The sequence below is a fragment of the Lithobates pipiens genome, unplaced genomic scaffold (genome assembly GCF_037356315.1).
Source record: "Lithobates pipiens isolate NorthernLeopardFrog02 unplaced genomic scaffold, aLitPip1_a1.2 Scaffold_8, whole genome shotgun sequence".
In the NCBI taxonomy this organism is placed as follows: Eukaryota; Metazoa; Chordata; class Amphibia; order Anura; family Ranidae; genus Lithobates; species Lithobates pipiens.
This window is the reverse complement of record NW_027507903.1, coordinates 574343418-574364109: the sequence shown is the minus strand read 5'-3', so window position 1 is coordinate 574364109 and position 20692 is coordinate 574343418. Positions and strand designations below refer to the sequence as shown.

General features: G+C 46.2%; 1 protein-coding gene across 3 annotated transcripts in view; it reads left to right on the top strand.

Annotated features, from left to right (window-relative positions):
- The window catches only part of ICAM3 (intercellular adhesion molecule 3), a 124620-nt gene that overhangs the window by 64895 nt on the left and 39033 nt on the right, over positions 1 to 20692 (top strand). The gene's annotated exons all lie outside the window — the stretch shown is intronic.

Here is a 20692-nt window from a genome sequence, read left to right as displayed (position 1 = left end):
GTGCGTACCTCCATGGTGTCTAAATCCCAAGCAATCCCTATTATTACTGGCAGTGGCGGTTGGTGCTCAATTTTCTTGGGGCAGGGCGGCCCCCCCAGACTATGAGGGGGTTTATCAAAATGTTAATTAGGAGATGTGCTTTTATCAAAATAGGGAATGAGGTCTCTATCAAAACTGAGAGGGGGGGGCGCCACACTGAGACTTTGCCCCAGGTGAAAGAATGTCTAGCTTTGCTACTGCCTAGTAATAATCTAGGGAAGTAGGTTGGACAGGCCAGTAGAGATTTTGCTTGCTTTCAAAGAAAACATACTCTTAAAGTACTGTTCTCTAAAAAAAGTTGCCCTAAAAACCTCAACAATGTAGGCTGGGCAGGTCAACAGAGATCATGCTTGCCAAAGATATGTACACAAGAACTTCCTGGGGATTTACAAAGTGTCCAGCGGTCATCTTGGTCTGGGAGAACACACAGTGATTATTGCCAGCGGCTATAGCTGCTGGCAATAATCACACAAAAATGTAGACAGGCTGGTTGGACATGAGTTGATTGATCACAATAGTGATGGAAAATACTGCGCCACCACACTCAATAAATGAGCTGCTGACACTACAATTAGATAAATTGTGTAAAGAGAGTGGTAAGGATTTAAGTGCAGTGTAACTAGTGACATGTAATATTACAAACATATGAGTGACAGCGCACAATCAAACATCCATTAATGGAATTGCCTATAAAGCAAGATTGGTATGCAAAATAGTAAGACAACATATATATATATATATATATATATATATATATATATATATATATATATACATGTTGAGAACCATAATGTCCATTAAACTGCATCAAAAGATACTTTAATGAATCCAAAGTGAAGAAAAATATATATTTTTTCAAACGGTGCAAGATAAGTAAATAATTCTAATGCCGCGTACACACGACCAGACTTTTTGACAGCAAAGGTCCAACGGAACAAGTCCGTCGGACAATTCGATCGTGTGAGGGCTCCATCGGATCTTTGCTTGCCAAAAATCTGGCAGGACTTTAGAAATTGAACATGTTTTACATTTTTCCACCAGAACTCCGCCGGACCGAGAAATCCATTCATGTGTATGCTAGTCCGACGGACAAAAACAGACGCTAGGGCAGCTATTGGCTACTGGCTATGAACTTCCTTATTCTAGTCCAGTCGTACGTCATCATGTTCAAATCCGTCGGACTTTGGTGTGATTGTGTGTGGCCAAGTCCGTTCATTCTGAAAGTCCGTCGGAACTCCACCGAAAGTCCGTCGGAAAGTCTGTCGGACCTAGTCCCTCGAAAAGTCCTGTCGTGTATACGCGGCATTAGACGACCAACAGAGGTATGTGCTCGATTCAGCAGAGAAACGGATTCACCACCAAATGCGCTACCGCCACCAGTGAAGGTAACAGGGTACTCTTACCAAATGGTGTGGGCTACCTGTCAGCAGAGCCGAACAAGCAAATTTGATGGGGTCTTCAGCATCCCAGGAACCAGCATGTGGGTTGTACAGCAGTTCAGATTCTGCAATCAAACTTTCTGGGACCAGCATTAAGAAAGTGTAACATTCCAAGCTTAGAGACTCATTGGCTCCCCCAATTAACGGGAAGGAGTCATAGAGGAAAAAAATATCGCCACATAGCATAAAATTCTTGGCTAAAAATTTAATAAATAAAGTATTGCACTTACATCAATGTATATAAAAACAGGCCTTTATATAATGTGATCACAAGAAGAAGAATGCAGTGTTGTGGAGCCAGTGCTGTACTCCCCAACGCGTTTCGTCAATTTTCACTTCCTTGGGAACTTTAAGGGACTTTTCTCCCATCATACATTTAACAGATGTCCTGGATGATCCACATTTAACCCTTCAATGGCTGAAATTTTCTCTGGGACTATTTTTGGGACTATTTTTAACTGTTTCAAACAGTACTTGTACTTAGCGTCAAGGACTGATGAGCTTATTTCATAAGGCAACACTAATCATAGTTGTTTAAAGTAAAGGAGGTATACATTTTGAGCGGTAAGGACATAGAAAGGGTCTACTATGGGGTTCTCCACTTTGAACTTGGTTCCAAACCTTATTCAATAAAGAAACCTGTAAAATATTAGGATATTAAAATGAAATTCTATCAAAAACCTTTTTAATATGACATGGAGAAGAATCTCTGTTAGACTTTAATTGCTAATAAATCAAGTCCTTTTCTAAGGAATCAGCGCTAGTGTCAATGTGTGAAAATAACAACAATAAATAGTGGGGGTTATTTACGAAAGGCAAATCCACTTTGCACTGAAAGTGCACTTGGAAGTGCAGTCTCTCTAAATCTAAGGGGTAGATCTGAAATGAGGGGAAGCTCTGCTGATTTTATCATCCAATAATGTGCAAGCTAAAATGCTGTTTTTTATTTTCCTTGCATGTCCCTCTCAGATCTACAGCAAATTTACTTCCAAGTGCACTTGCAGTGAAAAGTGGATTTTCTTTTAGTAAATCACCCCCATTGTGTGATTATTACATACATATAGTTACATATTCAGTCAGGTTGAAAAAAGACACAAGTCCATCTAGTTCAACCATAAAAATAAATAAAAAATAATATCAAACAATCTCATATACCCAATCCTATACCCACAGTTGATCCAGAGGAAGGCGCCAGAATAACCCTAGCAAAGCATGATCCAATTTGCTATAGCAGGGAAAAAATAATTCCTTCCTGACCCCCAAGAGGCAATCAGGTTTTTCCTGGATCAACTTTACCTATAAATGTTAGTACCCAGTTATATTGTGTGCACTTAGGAAAGAATCCAGGTCTTTCTTAAAGCAATCTACTGAGCTGGCCAGAACCACCTCTGGAGGGAGTCTATTCCACATTTTCACAGCTCTCACTGTGAAGAAACCTTTCCATATTTGGAGATTAAATCTCTTTTCCTCTAGGCGTAAAGAGCGCCCCCTTGTCCTCAGCATTGACTGTAAATTGAATAACTCAACACCAAGTTCATTTGGTGTTATATATTTGTACATGTTGATCCTTTCCCCCTTATGCCGCATACGCACAACCGGTTTTCCCATCGCAATAAACTCCGATGGAATTCTGCTGAAACTCTCTTGCGTACACACGATCACACAAAAATCATTAAGAACGTGGTGACGTACAACACGTACAACGGGACTATAAAAAGGAAGTTCAATAGCCAGTAGCCAATAGCCTCTGTCTTGTTCTTGCTTCAGAGCAGGCGTAGTTTTTGGTCCATCGGAACAGCATACAGACGAGCGGTTTTCCCAATAGAAATTGGTTCCGTCGGAAATATTTAAAACATTCTATTTCTAGGTCCGTCAGAATTTTCATTAAAAAAAAGTCCGATGAGGCATACACACGATCGGACTATATGATGAAAAGCTTCCGTCTGACTTTTTCTGTCGGACATTCTGCTCGTCTGTACGCGGCATTAATCTCCTCTTCTCAAGAGAGAATAAATCCAGTTCCAACTAATCTCAGTGCTATCATTTTGGCATACATTTTTAAGTCATTGTTTAATAGTGATGTAGGTCTAAAGTTCTGGGGCAAATCCAGCATCTTCCCAGGTTTGGGTATAGTGACAATGAGAGCTTCCAGAATTTCAGGCGGAAAAGAAGCGAGGCAGCCACACTATCAAACGTTTTAAGGAGATATAGTCCTAAAATTTACTGGAAGCTTTTGTAATATTCTCCTATTAGTCCATCTGGACCAGGGGATTTGTTGCTAGGAAGTGTTTTAATGGCTTGTGTTAGTTCAGTCAAGGAGAAGGGTAAGTTAAGTTCTTGAAGTTGTGTGGTTGTAAGTGTGGGTAATTTGATGTTGAATAGGAAGTCTGTTATGTGTGTTGAGGAAGGTTGTGGTGTCGAGTCGTCTTGATTCATGTTTTATAGAGAGCTGTAATAGTCGCTAAATGCATCTGCTATGCCTTGTGGGTCATACATTTTTTGTTGACTCTTAGGATGAATGAGGTTTGTTATTTTAGTCTTAAAACATTGTCCCTGTATTCTTCTAGCTAGTGCTTTGCTGCTTTGTTGCTAGTAGAGTAAAAGGATATGTAAGAAGGCCAGTATGGTGGCCTGAATTTATGGGAGGAGCCCGGGGGGTATTTAACCAGCCCACTCGCCTGTGGTCTTTGTCGGTTTCCTGTGCGCAATACTACGTCACTAGGCCGACTACTCGAATTTCGTTGCCATTCGGAAAACTTCTCTCTACTAGAAGTCTCGTGGTTTTCGTTCCCGTTCGTGTTTTGTACAACGTCTCTGGCTCGACTGCCACAGGTAAGGGTCTCGATTGACCTTCCTTTACTAAAAAACATTTTATTTTTGAGTATCGTAAAAATATCTCGAGTCATTCGTTACGAAACCGGGTCGTTTATCACTCAAAACGCACCATTTTCGCAGCGCCCTTCATTTCACGGGCCTCATTTCAGTAGGAATTGCTCGAAGAAAAAAAACTGCACTGTTTTCGTAAATTGTTGTGTTGTCTGCCTCATCACCGTGTTCCACAGACAAATCGTTGCCAGTCGCATCACACGGCACAACGATTCGTACCTCTGCCACAGCTGGCTCACGTAGGTCATTTCATCATTTCACTCATTTCTGTCACTCACTGCACTCCGATTCGAATCCAGTCGCATCCGCTAAATGCGCCGATTCGTTCCGGTGTGCCCCAGTTGCTCGGCCTCATTTCGGTACATGCTCCAGAGCCCGCTCGTTGCTAATCAATCCGGGTCTCTGTCATGGGAATCATTTCACTGTCACCTATTACATTCCAAATCGAAACCAGTTGCATTTCTCAAAATGCACAGGTTCGATCGACGTGTCCCAGTTGCGTTGGCCTCATTTCAGTACATGCTCTAGAGCCCGCTCGTTGACGGTCGCAGGCTGCGTCCTCTCCGATTCGTAGCTCTATCATGGGAAACATTTCATTGTCACGTAGTGCGTTCAGTTCGAATCCGGTTGCATCCCTGTGCATCGATTCGTCCGGACGGCCCCAGGTATTTTTTCAGCCTCATTTCAGTGCATGCTCCAGAGACCGGTTCGGTTCCAGTCTCAGTTCGTGGCCGGCCGATCCAGGCCTCTGTCATGACAGAAGTTGTTCATTTCATTTCACTGTCACGCTCCGCGCTCCGGTTCGAATCCAGTCGCACATACACATGCACCGATTCGTTCCGGTTCGCCCCAGGTTATTTCCCACATTTCAGTACGTGCTCCAGAGTCCGCTTTGTTGTCAGTCGCACTTGCGACGCGACCATTTCGTGCCTCTGTCATGGCAATCATGCTTCATTTCACTGTCACTTACAGCGCTCCGACTCGAATCCAGTAGCATCCGTGATGCATCGATTTGGTTCGGCGTGCCCCAGAGGGAACGGCCACGTTTCACTTTTTCCAACAGGTTGCCTTATTGTACGGTCACAATTACAGCACTTATTCACGCTCCCGCATTGGACACGGGTCATCCCACACTTCGTCCTTTACGCAAATGATACGTCGGATTGGGACAGCAAAAAAAAAAAAAAGGAAAAAAAAAAATGATGATGATAAATAAATGGCGGTGATAAAAAAGGAGTGGTGGCGAAAAATGTCTACTCACCGGTGCACTTCGGTCATGTTAGCCAGCCGTTTACGTCACTCTTCAGTTTACTTGTTAGGCTCCTCACCAATTGTCATCTGTTGTTTCTCTCTCCAGGTCAGTCAAGTTCAGTAGGTCCACCCTGCACCAGCTTGGACGTTATCTTCCCAGGTAAAAAAAAAAAAAGGGGAGAGAGGGGAAGGCGTGGAAAATGCGACAGCAACCATGCTGGCATACATATATATGTATGTGAAGGCTTGTGACAATATATATATATATATGTATACACGTTCGCTCCCGCCTTAGTGCTCAGCAATAGGTGGATTCGCTTGGTAAAATAGAGAAACAGTCTTGACTTATGTCACCCTCTATAGGTCCCGTTCGTCCATCCTTCGTCCCCAAAGAGATAGGACATCACTCCTAGGGCACGATTCACCTGGAGCCATGTCCCAACTCGGCAGCGAAGACCTTACCGCCCCCTTGTCTCCTCGCCCGCCTTCAGTGAGCGACAGCATACAGTCCTTCAGGGGTTGGACTATCCCCAGGCTGACAGCGGAGCTGAGACGCAGGGGCATTCCCTTCCCCGCTACGGCTAGGAAGGCAGAGCTTTTCAGGCTCCTCTCTACCCCGCCAGCTACGGCCGGGCCTAGTACCTCGCCTCAGGCTACTCTCCAGTCCATCTCAGCGGCTATAGGCCAACTGCATGCTATGGTATCGTCCCTAACCAATATGGTCACGGACGTCCAGGCCAGAGTGACGCTCCTAGAAATTCTCCCAGCCACAACCACCCCTGTTCCGGTTCCAGTCCCGTCACCACTGCCGACAGGGAACGAAGGAACATGTCCCGTGGTCTGTCCAGCACATCTGGTGCCGGCCGGCATAAGGAAGGACATCTTGGACGGCAAGGATGTCAACCTTGCCTCCCTGCTCATTTCGGTACATGACCTTGCAGAGAACAAGGCTTACACCTGGGGAGATGTCTCCGTAGTCCTCAAAGCTAAGGACCCCAGGCTGAATCGTAAACTTTTCATCCCAGAGTTTGCCCTAGCCTTTGGGATGCTGAGAGACGTCATTTGCTCAGCATCCCCTGCCAGGAGGGAAGAGCTGGATTTGTACCTCCACACGGTAGTGGACCTAGGATACAAATACGGAGGCTTCTCCTTTTACGACTATCATCGGTCGTTCTCAGCCAAGGCAGCCGCTAAACTGGCACAGTTCCAGTCACCCACAGACTGGAGCCTTATGGACACCGAACTGTTCTGCCGGCATTTTTCCGGCCTTCGTTCACCCCTGTGTGCCATCTGCCAGTCCTCCACCCATACCGCTTCCTGGTGCGCCAACATACCGGTTAGTCACCCGGTAGAGTTCCCCTCCACCTCTGGTGCAGCCCTAGGCCCATCAGGCCCTGCGCCAAAGAATCAAGTAGACAAATTTGGACGTACGGTCCGAACCGTAGGGGGAGCGGCCATCTGCAATAATTATAACTATGGCTCATGCAATTTTAGCCAGTGCCGCCTACTGCACATCTGTGTCGTATGTCACAGAGCGCACCCCAGAAATTTGTGCGAGGTCAAAGCCCACAAGGGCTCATGACTGAGCCGCATAGACGTCCTATGCTTGGGCTTCTACCTCACTATGCACCCCACTCCTTCACTAGCCACCTTCCTCATCGGTGGCTTCACGACAGGCTTCCACACCGGCCTCATCTCCCTACCCCACCAGACCTATGAGTGCAGAAACCTCCGCTCAGCAGCCTCTGACGAGCAGGCCATTGACCAACTGCTGCAGAACGAGGTGGAACGAGGCTTTGTCATAGGTCCCTTCACACAGCCCCCCTTCAATACGTGGAGAGTTAGCCCTATTGGGCTTGTCAAGGGCAAATTTTCTAATAAAAATTGTTTGGTGTACGACCTGTCTGCGCCTCGTTCTTCCCACATTCCCAGCTTAAACTCCTTGATTCCTTCCGAAGAGTTCTCATTAAAATACGCCTCTGTGGACATGGCGATTCATGCCATCCTTAAAGTAGGCACAGGTGCGTGGCTGGCCAAAGCCGACATATCCGACGCCTTTAAACTATTGCCTATCCACCCGTCCCTCTGGTGCTGGCACGGAATTAAATGGAGAGATCAATATTATTTCGCCACTAAGTTAACGTTTGGCTCCAAAAGCAGCCCGTGGCTGTTCGACACGTTCGCTCAGTCTCTTGAGTGGATTCTCCTGCACAAAGTTGGTTGTCAGCAAGTTATCCACTACCTGGATGACTTCCTGTTGATTGAACAGCCGGGCACACCTCCAAGGGACCTCGACAAATTAAGGACCGTCTTTGGAAACCTCAATGTTCCCATCGCTGAACATAAGGTGGACGGGCCCGCGCAATCAATCACCTTCCTCGGAGTCAATCTAGACACCAGCTCCATGCAGGCCAGCCTGCCCCTTGACAAACTGACCCGCATCAGGGCAGTTCTCCACGAGTTCACCCGCACCAGGGGATGTACAAAGAGGCAGCTACAGTCGCTATTGGGCATGCTCAACTATGCCATGCGTATAATTCCACAAGGTCGCTCCTTTGTCTCGCGCCTGTTGGTCTACCTTTCTCAGGCACAAGACCCGGATCAAATCCTATGCCTAGATACCGCAGCCTTAGCAGACCTGTCGATGTGGGACGAGTTCCTGTCCACCTGGAACGGTATCTCTCTGTTCATCCCGTGTATCTCACCTCTCTCGCCACAGGTAGTGACAGATGCCTCAGCCTCCACAGGGTTTGCGGCAATTTTTGGCCACCATTGGTTCGCCGGACCCTGGCCTTCTCAAATACTCAGGATCCCTGGGTTTAGTCAGTCTTCATCCCTTTTCGAGCTCTACCCCATGGTAGCAGCCGCCCAGCTCTGGGGCCATACCTGGACAGGACAAACTGTAGGTTTCACCACCGATAACCAGGCCACAGCCAAAATTGTTAACAAGGGCAGGTCCAAATCTCTCTCCGTGATGTCCTTCCTATGAAGGCTGGTGCAGCTGTCTCTGCAGCATCAGTTTAATGTTTACTGCACGTTTATCCCAGGAAAGTACAACCGTGCAGCTGACGCACTGTCCCGCTTTAATTTCCTGTCCTTCTTTCAGCAGGTTCCCAGTGCAGATACGGTCTCAGCTCCTATCCCGCATTGGTCTCAGTTGACCCTGGACTAGAGCCGCATCTACATAGAGCCACTCAGCTCATCAACCGTTCACTATCGGACAATACTCTGAAAGCCTACCGGGTAGCCTGGAAGGCGTTCAATACATTTCTGGTTGCCTCCACAGTAGGCACCCCCACAGATGCTAGGCACATACTAGCCTTCACCTCATACTGCCATAATCAACTGGCCTTGTCATTCAACACCATCCGCTTATACTTAGCTGGCATACAGCACTTCCTCTCACTTCAGGATCCTACCAAACCGTCCATCTTCTCGTCCCACGCGATCCGAGCCATCCTGCGCAGCATCCAGAAGCAACAGCCGCCAATAAAAGTCAAACGGCTCCCCATCACCAGTTCCATCTTCAGGGACATGTCCACCATGCTTACCAGCTACCCCTTCGGTGTTCTCCCCAGTCTGGTCATACAGGCAGCCATTTACCTGGCCTACTATGGCTTCCTACGGCCCAGCGAGTTCACTCATAACAGCCCACACACTCCAGTCCTTCGCAGACGTCATCTGCTCCGTCACCAGGACCACTTCATCCTCCACCTCTCGGTAACCAAGACCAGCAGACAGGCACCGGCGTAGATATCCACCTCTACAAAACCAACAACGCCTGGTGCCCGGTCGCTGTGCTTACACAGTTACTCTCTCGGCTACCCGAGCTCCCGGACTCTAGCCCTCTTTTGCCCTTCCCGGTCAAACCATTAACGAACTGCCAGTTCATTAAACATGTTAGGATTCTCCTCCGCAACTTGCTCCTCAATCCCGGTGAGTATTCCGGCCACTCCTTCCGCATCGGAGCAGCTTCATCCGCATCCCGACATGGGGTCCCGGACCACGTCATCAAAAGATTGGGCAGGTGGAAATCGGCCTGCTTCACTCGGTACATCCCTAACCCACAGGTAGAGATGTCTCGGGCATTCACTCAACTTGCTCAATAAAGGTTAAGCTGGAAACAATAAAACTCTCTTATCCCTACCTAAGTGTTTTGCCCCCTTATTTTGGTATACCGTCCATTAGACCAGGGCACACTTTCAGGTCCATTTCATATAGGGTATCTCATGATAAGTTTGTATTGTTCGGATACGTATCGGTCATAGAGCTTCAGCCATAAGTAAGAAGGCCAGTATGGTGGCCTGAATTTATGGGAGGAGCCCGGGGGGTATTTAACCAGCCCACTCGCCTGTGGTCTTTGTCGGTTTCCTGTGCGCAATACCCACCCTCCCCATCCCCTTTTTTAGGGCATTTATCAAATAATTTCTCTTCAAACACATTAATTTCTAATTACTGGGTATGCCCCCTTATTTTGGTATACCGTCCATTAGACCAGGGCACACTTTCAGGTCCATTTCATATAGGGTATCTCATGATAAGTTTGTATTGTTCGGATACGTATCGGTCATAGGGCTTCAGCCATAAATATTTTTTTTTCTGTCTATTCATATGCTTGGAGTAGGATCAGTCTAAGCCCTTGTACACACGATCGGAGATTCCGACGTAATGTGTCCGATCGGACCGTTTTGTCGGATATTCCGACTGTGTGTGGTCTACATCGGACTGTTTCCGTCGAAATATCTGACGGACCAAGTTTTCCAACATGTCGGTAAAATTTTCCGACAAGATGCTCCGATCGGACATACTCCGATCATGTGTAGAGAATTTCGATCGGACAAAGTGCCACGCATGCTCAGATCAAATTCCTACACCAAAGCTATTGGCTACTAGCGTGAACATAGTCCCGTCGTAACGAAATAACGTCATCACGTCGGATTTTCCGACAACTTTGTCCGACCGTGTGTATACAACAGTTTCGGACAAAATCCGTTGGACAAAATCCGATGGATTTGGTTGTCGGAATCTCCGACCGTGTGTACAAGGGCTAAGGGAGGTAAGCTTTGTGCTAGTGGCGGGGTTAGGTTTGGCTTTGTTTAGTGCTTCCAGTGTATCTATTTCTGATATCAAATGTGTATTTTTTTTGCTGCCTCTGCTTCTTAATTCTTGCTCCTAGTTGTATAAAGATACCTCTTATATAAGTGTAGCGCCACCCCCGCAAGGGCCACTGTAATATACGGGTCTTCTGTCCCACACCAGTGATGGCTCACCCTCCCCAGGATCTCAGTAACACCAAAACACTGTTTAAACTTTTAGCTGGGCTTTATTAGAACTAGCAAAAAAAGCCCTGAAAAGAGATAAACTGATTAACAGAATACAAATATTAAGTACAATAATATACTACAACTTCTCAGTAAAGGAAACAGGATTTGTGTTCATTCACTTTAAACGCCAGTGGGAGGCCTTGCCTGAAATGCACTGAACAAGTGGTGAACAAACTGTACAACACAATACAAAGAATAACGTTCAATAATTTCCCAAAAGTGATATTACTGACTATAAGATCCTACCTAAGTCTTGCAGGTTCTAGCTAACCACTGGCCAGTGGGAATTCTATTCACACACACACACACACACAGAGTCTGCCAGCGTTGGGGCCCTTTAAATCCTGTGTTTGAGTACTCAGACTTTTGTGAAGTAAATTTGTAATCCACAGAATGGAAAGGGGTATCTTCACAAAGTGTCACAAAGATTAACAGATGTGGAGATCCACCTTCAGATAAAGCTGCATTAACAGTAAATAGGAGCTAGCAGCTAGATCCACATACACAAGAATGGCAGAAGATCTCTCACCATTAGATGCACTTGATATATCCTCCTTCCAGCAATTGGTAGATTGATTGCTGTCTCAGTTGACTGGATGGTGATGTGAGCAACACAGGCCACAGAAACCTCCAAACAGGATAATGATGATGATTGCTGCAGCACTGAAACTGGTCTCTAGATTTCTCTGCAATGTTAGCACATCTTCAGTAATCATGCAGAATAATACACTGCAAACTCCCCTCTCAAGTGTGCACCTTCCTTAGGAGAGTCACAGGCTCTGCCAGTGTTCAAGAGATAAACACATGGGATCCTTTCTTCTGTCTGCCTGCCACCATGCCAGTCTGTCTCTCCTCCTGTGTCCTCCTCCCTCTCCCCCAATCACAGCTCTCCTGAGTAGCTATCCAATCCTGTCTTTCATTGTTTTTGTTGTTAGGGGTGGGCTTCTTTCTTAGCTACAGCAGGACCCAATCAGCTTAGCCAGATAATGCAATGTAATGTTTCAGAGAGCAATATTCTGCATATATTACAGAGTCAATACTAAGCCTGTGCTACATCCACCCCCTTCTAAAAAAATCTTTGGTCCTCCAAAGAGAGAGATGAGTGCAGTTAATAATAACATAGCATTTGTACAGTAACCTTACACATGGACCAACAAATTAGGCCTATGATCTTAGGCTGATTTTATGACATTTCCTAACAAATGCATTAGGTAATGGGACCTGCCACCAAAGTGTGTTAGGCGATGGGTTGGGAACATCGGTCACTGGTACCACCATAGAATGTGCCTGAGAATCAGGAAGTCTGTGAACAGTGGGAATAGCTTCTTCTGAGCTTGTTCCAGGGGTATCATATGTTAATCTAAGTGGGGGTCTCACTGCTCTCTTAGCTCTCTGTTCTTTGGGCTGAAGACTAGACTCTTCACAGGATTCTCCATCCGGTTCAAGGTGGCTTTCCTCAAACAGTTTTTCTTCAAGTTCAGAGGAACTCCCATCCGGAAACCCTTCATCAGATTCATGGACTAACTGGTAAGCTTGCTCTACTAGTTCTGAATTTCCTTGCACCTGGGGTACAAATTCTGATGCATCAGGCCGGAGCACACTTGAGGGCTGATTAGCAGTTGATGTGGAGGGAGTGGCATCCATGGGCTCAGATGGCCACAACCATCCTACCTCAAGCTCGTCATCACTGTCATCTTCTATTGTTGTGGCCTCATCTGGCAGTAGAGGTTGAGACCTAGTAACTGGAACTTGCCTGAAAGAAGATGGTTTGGGTAATGACGTCTCTGTTCTCACAGGTACCCTGACGGTTTCACTCAGAGGTAGTAGATGATTTCGATGCCAGGTCTTCAGGGGACCCGTTTTTCCATCAGGCCGAATTTGGTATACAGGAAGACCAGGCAGTTGCTTGCAGACAACATATTGTTGAGAACTCCAACGGTCAGCTAACTTATGCTTTCCAGAAAGACCCAGATTCCTCAGCAACACCTTGTCACCCTGCTGTAAATCATGAATCTTAACTTTCAAATCATAATTCTTACTGTTCCGCTGACCTCTAACACCAGAAGCTTCTTGTGCCTTCTCATAGGCTGTCTTTAGGTTCTTTCTGAGCCTATCCACATAGCCCCTGTAGGATGTAGTGGAAGTTCTGTCTATTGAGACACCGAAGGCCAAGTCCACTGGCAGACGAGCTTCTCTTCCAAACATCAGTCTATATGGTGAGTAACCCGTTGCGTCATTTTCAGTACTGTTATAGGCATGAACTACAGCGGAAATGTGCCTGCTCCAATGCTGTTTTCTGTCAGATGGAAGGGTTCCAAGCATGTCAAGGAGGGTACGATTAAACCTCTCTGGTTGAGGATCCCCTTGAGGGTGGTAAGGTGTCGTTCTCGATTTTTTGATACTCAGAAGATCCAATAGCTGTTTAATGAGCCTGCTTTCAAAGTCTCTTCCTTGGTCAGAGTGAATTCTCTGAGGTAATCCATAATGAACAAAGAATTTCTCCACTAACACTTTGGCGACTGTGACAGCTCGTTGATCTCTTGTTGGATAAGCCTGGACATAACGGGTGAAATGATCAGTCACTACCAACACATTCCCTTGACCACTCGTGTCGGGTTCCAGACACAAGAAATCAATGCACACCAGATCCATAGGACTTTGACTCTGTAGATGACCCATTGGGGCAGCTCTGGAAGGCAAAGTCTTTCTCTGGATGCAGCGAAGGCAGGAGTGACAGTAACTTTCGATTTCAGTTCGCATACACGGCCAGTAGAAACGATCCCTAACTAACTTAAATGCTCTATCAGGTCCCAAGTGTCCATGTTGATCATGTAATGCATTCAGCACTGTCCCCCTATGCTTCTCCAGGAGGAACAGCTGCCAACTCTCCTCTGGATCATCCGAGGGGCCCCTTCGGTAGACCACTCCATCTGAGAGCTGCAGTCGATTCCACTCCTTGTGAACCAATCGAGCCTCCTTTGGGGAGTCTGCTGTGAGTAGAAGTTCTGGGCGACCACTCTCCAAGACTTTCAAAGTCAGAGAACAAAGGGGATCTTCTGTTTGATCCTTCCTCAAGTCTTTCTTGGAAAGGGTAGGCAGTACCTCATCCCTCACTTGGGTCAAGTCACAATAGAGCTTTGGGCCCCCAACAGTGGTGACTCCAATGACTTCGGCCCCTGTCGCTCCTCTGGCTCGGTACTCAATCCCTTGACATAAAGCCTGAATGCCTTCTGTCGTCAGTTGAGTCCACCCTTCTGTATGAGTTAGCGCGTCATAGGGTCTCCTTGACAGAGCATCGGCATCCTTATTAACAACTCCAGGTCGGTACTTCAAGCTAAAACGGAAACTAGAAAGTGCTGCCAACCATCGATGTCCTGTGGAATCCAGCTTGGCCGTGGTAAGGACATATGTGAGTGGGTTGTTATCTGTTTTGACTTCGAATTCTGCACCATACAGGTATTCTTTAAGCTTGTCCACGACAGCCCATTTTAACGCCAGAAATTCCAACTTGTGGGTAGTGTAATTTCTCTCAGATAGAGTAAGGCTTCGACTCACATAAGCAACCGGTCTCAGACGTCCATCATGTTCTTGGTACAACACACCACCTAGCCCTTCTCTACTGGCATCAACATGGAGCTCATAGGGCTTGCGGTTGTCAGCGTAGGCTAAAACTGGTGCATTGGTCAAACTCCGTTTCAACTGAAGGAAAGCTTGTTCGCACTGATCAGACCACTCTCCCTCTATGGACTCCCGAGACTTTCTCGCTCCACTGATTTGCCGGACTACTTCTGGGATCTCTTGCTCTCCATCATCTCCAGCACGCAAAAGCTCAGTGAGAGGTCTGGCTATTTTGGCAAATCCCTCCACAAACCTCCTGTAGTAGGAGCAGAACCCAAGAAAAGATCTCAGCTCTTGCACATTTCTGGGCCTGGGCCAAGTGGTAATGGCTTCCAACTTCTTGGGGTCAGTGGCCACTCCCTCCGCTGAGACAACGTGCCCAAGGTAGGTGACTGTTGACTGGTAGAACTGGCACTTCTCAAGGGACAGCTTCAATCCCTCTTCATAGAGTCGCTTCAGAACCTTCTCTAGACGCTCCTCATGTTCTTCCAAAGTCCGTCCAAAGACAATTATGTCGTCTAGGTACACTAACACTTCAATTAAGTTCATATCACCAACAGTCCGCTCCATCAAGCGTTGGAATGTAGCAGGGGCTCCATCCTTTCAAACTCAAAGAACCCCACTGGGCAGATGAAAGCGGTTTTCTCCCGGTCATCTGGATGCATCGGGATCTGATGGTACCCACTTCTCAGGTCTAACACGCTGAACCATTTGGCACCTGAAAGGCATTGCAGGGCATCTTCTATTCGTGGAGTGGTGTACTGGTCTGGAATGGTTCTTTTGTTGAGAGTGCGATAATCGATACAGAGCCGTAATGACCCATTTTTCTTCCTCACCACCACAATGGGAGAAGCATAGGGACTTCGGGATTCCCGAATAATTCCCGTCCTCTTCAACTCCGCAATATATTCTCTAAGGTCATCTAAATCAGCTAATGGTATTCGTCGTGACCTTTCCCGAAATGGCCTATCCTCTTGTAGACGAATATGATGCTGTGCACTCTCTGCGCATCCCACGTCAAACTCATTTTTAGAGAAAATCTTCCTCCACTTTAAGAGTTGTGTTTTTGCCCGTTCTTTCCATTCAGATGTCATAGGAGAGCCTTTTGGATAGAAATACTCCTCTGGTAACTCTTCCTTGGCTTCCCCCACTACACTGTGTTGTGTGATGGGTGTGGCTGGATTTACCTGCCCTATCATCATTCGGGTCCGAAGCTTCACTGGAGAATCAGTAACATTACGAACACTGACAGGAACTTTTCCATGGGTTCTCTGTAAGGCCTTCATAGAGATTACTTCCGGAATCAGTTCCAAACCTGAATTTGTCTTCTGTGAGTCACCTTCAAGGATAACATAAGGACCAGGTTGGTCCCAATTCAGTTTGACTGAAGCCCGCAAACATGTTACTTCACCTGGCTGCAAGACCTTTTCCATCTTGTCCAACTTCCACAATTTTCCCACTCCTTCTGTTGGGGCCTTTTGTTCATGGACCAATCGCTGGTACACTGAGCGCACCATCGGATGTACACTTTTAGCTGCATCTTCACCCTCTGAGACCTGAGGAGTAAGTAACTGACGAACCAAGTCAGTGTTCGTCCCCACAATCAAGAAACTCCGATTAGCCCCCGGGGGGCGGGGACATACAATGGCCAATGTGTCGGAAGTCTCTTTCTGCCCTACAACAGATGGGCCAAATTCAAGCTTGACTGGAAGATATCCGTCATAGGGGAGCTTCTTAGTTCCTATACCCCAGATCTCTAGACTTTCTAACTTCTGCAAGGGCAGGTGTTTCAGGTGTTTATCATAGAAATCACGGTAAATTAGAGTCACTTGGGCACCAGAGTCTAGAAGGGCTTTTGTGTATACACCTTCCACCTGAACTGACACTATAGGAGAAGGACCCACCAGCTTGTCAGGCAACTTGCTTGGTTGTTTTGATGCAGCTTGCTTGGCTGTTTGGACTTGAATCCCTCTTTTGGCCTGGGCCCATTTCCATTGTCGTCTGGACTGACTGTTTTGGTTGTGGTGTGCAACGATCTCCCGTGATCCGGGACCCGACTCTGAGAGTAGCTTGGGCAGCCTAACTGAGGCTTTGGGTGAGGCTTGGTACAAATGTTTAGGCCTTACCTGCCCTTCATTTAAGACTTGTGAACTGGAGCGAGCTGACTTAGATGGGCACCCGGCTGGCTCCCTCACCAGGGCCCTCTGGAGTTTCCCGCCGGCTTATGAGGTACTCTTCGTGGCTTTGTTGGGCTGGGACAGTCACGTTGATAGTGACCGATACCACCGCAATTATAGCAGGCCACTGAACTAGAGGGCTCTCCAGCAGGAACATTCTGTATTGCCTCTGCCCTGGTTGGTTTCAATGTCTTTCCCCCCTCTGGTATGGCAATTCTGGCAGACAGCGATGTCATCAACTCCATCATCTGTGACATCTGAGTTTTCAAAGCCATTACTTCAGACTGGACTTCAACTATGCCCATGGTTCCTACTTCTACGGTGAAAGCCGCATGTGAAGCACTAGCAGGTTTTTTAGCCTTAATTAAAGCCTCTTCTTCTAGGATAGTTTTGACCAATTTGGAGTAAGTCAATGGCTTGTTCTGGTCTCTAGCCCGAAATTTCAACATTATGGGATCCAGTGGGAGTGCTCCTTTAAGAATTTGATCCAACAAAGCTTTGCTTGCATGACTCGGCTCCCTGCCTCCTTTTAGAATGACCTGATGAAGGATTTTATCCAGTCGTCGGACATAAGCGGATAACTCTTCTCCTTCATTTTGATAGGTGTGTGAGAACATATAAATTAGCTCAGCACAATCCTCCACCCCTCCAAAAACCTCTCGTAAAGCTTCCAGACACTCAGTGGCTGTGCAGCCTGGCTTGTCCCTTTTTAGATTTCTGATTACATCTGAAGCAGGAGATCTTAGGCTCTCGATTAACCTTTGTTTTTTTACTGTGTCAGCGACTTCCCATTCTTCCACAACCTGCACTGCCTGATCTATCCAGGTTTCGAAGTCCTCTTTCCCCGGATGGCACAGGGACCTTCCCAGAATAGAACCGCAACTTTTGATATCCATAATTGGCAGATGTGGCTGAGTTTTGTGCCAACGTTTCCACCAGCTTTCCCATATCTGTAAAGAATGTAGCAGGAGGGAACCCTGTAATTGGGATGGAAGTAGTAGCTGATACTCCTGGTCCTGATGTTGTTGAGCTAGCATTTTCAGGGTGATCATCCAGCATACTTGGCCTTATAAGCTGAGCTTTGAGATCCCCTGGTAACTGTATGCTATCTCCCTGGAAACAGGTCGGGATTCCTCTTTTGCATTCTAGCAAAGCATAGGTGGACGAGGCTATCCGATCAACTTTCAGGTCCAATATGAATGTTTTCTGATCAGGCATCAAAGCCGACACTACTTGCTGGACCTGCTGTTTCTCAGTCCAGGTGGCACCAGTGAGACTCATAATTACACAGAGCCCTAACCTGCCATTTTGTTCTTCACACCACTTTGCAGCAATGACCGGGTCCATCATGATGACTGGGCTGGTAGAGGTAGTCATCACTCTGTGACAGGGACCAGAAGGTATCCCGGACAAGCCCCCACATGTAGCGCCACCCCCGCAAGGGCCACTGTAATATACGGGTCTTCTGCCCCACACCAGTGATGGCTCACCCTCCCCAGGATCTCAGTAACACCAAAACACTGTTTAAACTTTTAGCTGGGCTTTATTAGAACTAGCAAAAAAAGCCCTGAAAAGAGATAAACTGATTAACAGAATACAAATATTAAGTACAATAATATACTACAACTTCTCAGTAAAGGAAACAGGATTTGTGTTCATTCACTTTAACCGCCAGTGGGAGGCCTTGCCTGAAATGCACTGAACAAGTGGTGAACAAACTGTACAACACAATACAAAGAATAACGTTCAATAATTTCCCAAAAGTGATATTACTGACTATAAGATCCTACCTAAGTCTTGCAGGTTCTAGCTAACCACTGGCCAGTGGGAATTCTATTCACACACACACACACAGAGTCTGCCAGCGTTGGGGCCCTTTAAATCCTGTGTTTGAGTACTCAGACTTTTGTGAAGTAAATTTGTAATCCACAGAATGGAAAGGGGTATCTTCACAAAGTGTCACAAAGATTAACAGATGTGGAGATCCACCTTCAGATAAAGCTGCATTAACAGTAAATAGGAGCTAGCAGCTAGATCCACATACACAAGAATGGCAGAAGATCTCTCACCATTAGATGCACTTGATATATCCTCCTTCCAGCAATTGGTAGATTGATTGCTGTCTCAGTTGACTGGATGGTGATGTGAGCAACACAGGCCACAGAAACCTCCAAACAGGATAATGATGATGATTGCTGCAGCACTGAAACTGGTCTCTAGATTTCTCTGCAATGTTAGCACATCTTCAGTAATCATGCAGAATAATACACTGCAAACTCCCCTCTCAAGTGTGCACCTTCCTTAGGAGAGTCACAGGCTCTGCCAGTGTTCAAGAGATAAACACATGGGATCCTTTCTTCTGTCTGCCTGCCACCATGCCAGTCTGTCTCTCCTCCTGTGTCCTCCTCCCTCTCCCCCAATCACAGCTCTCCTGAGTAGCTATCCAATCCTGTCTTTCATTGTTTTTGTTGTTAGGGGTGGGCTTCTTTCTTAGCTACAGCAGGACCCAATCAGCTTAGCCAGATAATGCAATGTAATGTTTCAGAGAGCAATATTCCGCATATATTACAGAGTCAATACTAAGCCTGTGCTACATAAGCTTTGTGGGCATTCCACAATGAAAAGGTATTATTAGTGGGTGAAGAATTGATCTGGAAGTAATCAGACATGTGTTTCTCTAGCGTTATCTTAGTTATAGGGTTTTGTATAATTTGCGAGCTAGCACGCCACACAGGTGGTGGTGTTAGGATATGAATCTTTTAGCGTAAGGGGAATGGGAGCGTGGTCTGACCATGCTATTGTGCCAATTTTAATCTGGGACACTTTTTGAAGTAGTCACTTGTCCATTAGAAACAGATCGATTCTCGTGTAAGTGCAGTGTCTATGAGAAAAAAAAAGAGTAGTCTCTTTCATTGGCATGTATACAACGCCACGTATCATATAGATCATTTGAGCGCAGAAAGTTTGTTAAACAAGGTGCTCTTTTAGAGGGAGCTGTAGTAGAGTCCATTTGCGGGTTAGGAACAATGTTGAATTATAAGAGATTCTTGTTGTATTTTTTTAACTTTCTGCATCAGTCCATTTAAAAATGTAATCTGCCGTTTGTTGGGGGCATATACGTTCATCATAGTGTAGTGGACATTCTTATGTCACAAATGATAGGTATGGCGTCGTAGAGTCTTTTGTTTCAGAGATGAGATTGAAGGAGATTGTGTCCTTTATTGCAATCATCATTCCTCTTTTTTTGGCTGACATATTGGAGAAGAAAAAATGTTGAAAAGATTTGTGGGTACATTTAGGAGGTGTATTATGATGGAAGTGTGTCTCCTGGACACATAGTACGTCAGAATTAGAAGATTCTGCTTCTTTCCACGGTGATGCCTTTTTAGCAGGATGATTCAGTAAACACGCATTTATAAATAGAATCTTAACTGGCATAGTGGTTTGTTAGGTAATGCTTTAGTGACAGTTGAAGGTTGTACTCACATTTGAGGTAGAGTGTAGACGAATTGTTGATGTAGTTTGCTTGGTTATTTTGCTTGCAGGGGTTCATCCCAGAACAGTGGGTGTCTTGTCTGGCATGTTGGTCGTGGTCAAGATGAGCTGAGGAGGATGTTATGCATAGTTCCTGTAAGTAAAAATTAGAAACAAAAGAAAAACAACTTGAACTAAAACTTAAAAGGAGGGTAGTAGTAACCCATGTTCAGATCATGTCTGCTCAGGTTTTGGGAGCTTGTGGCAGTGCCAGGACAATGTCATCCAGCGCCCAGGGCAAAGACGCCAAACTGCGCCCCCCTTTTCCTTAGGGTTAGGGTTAGGGCCCCTGCAATAAACCATTGCGCCAGGGGCAGCCGCCCCTCCTGCCCACCCCTGGCGCAATGGTGTGGAAGAACCTCCAATAAGCGGGACCCTGTCTAAGGGCAGGCATTTTGAAGCTTGGTATTATTGACTGTTTAAA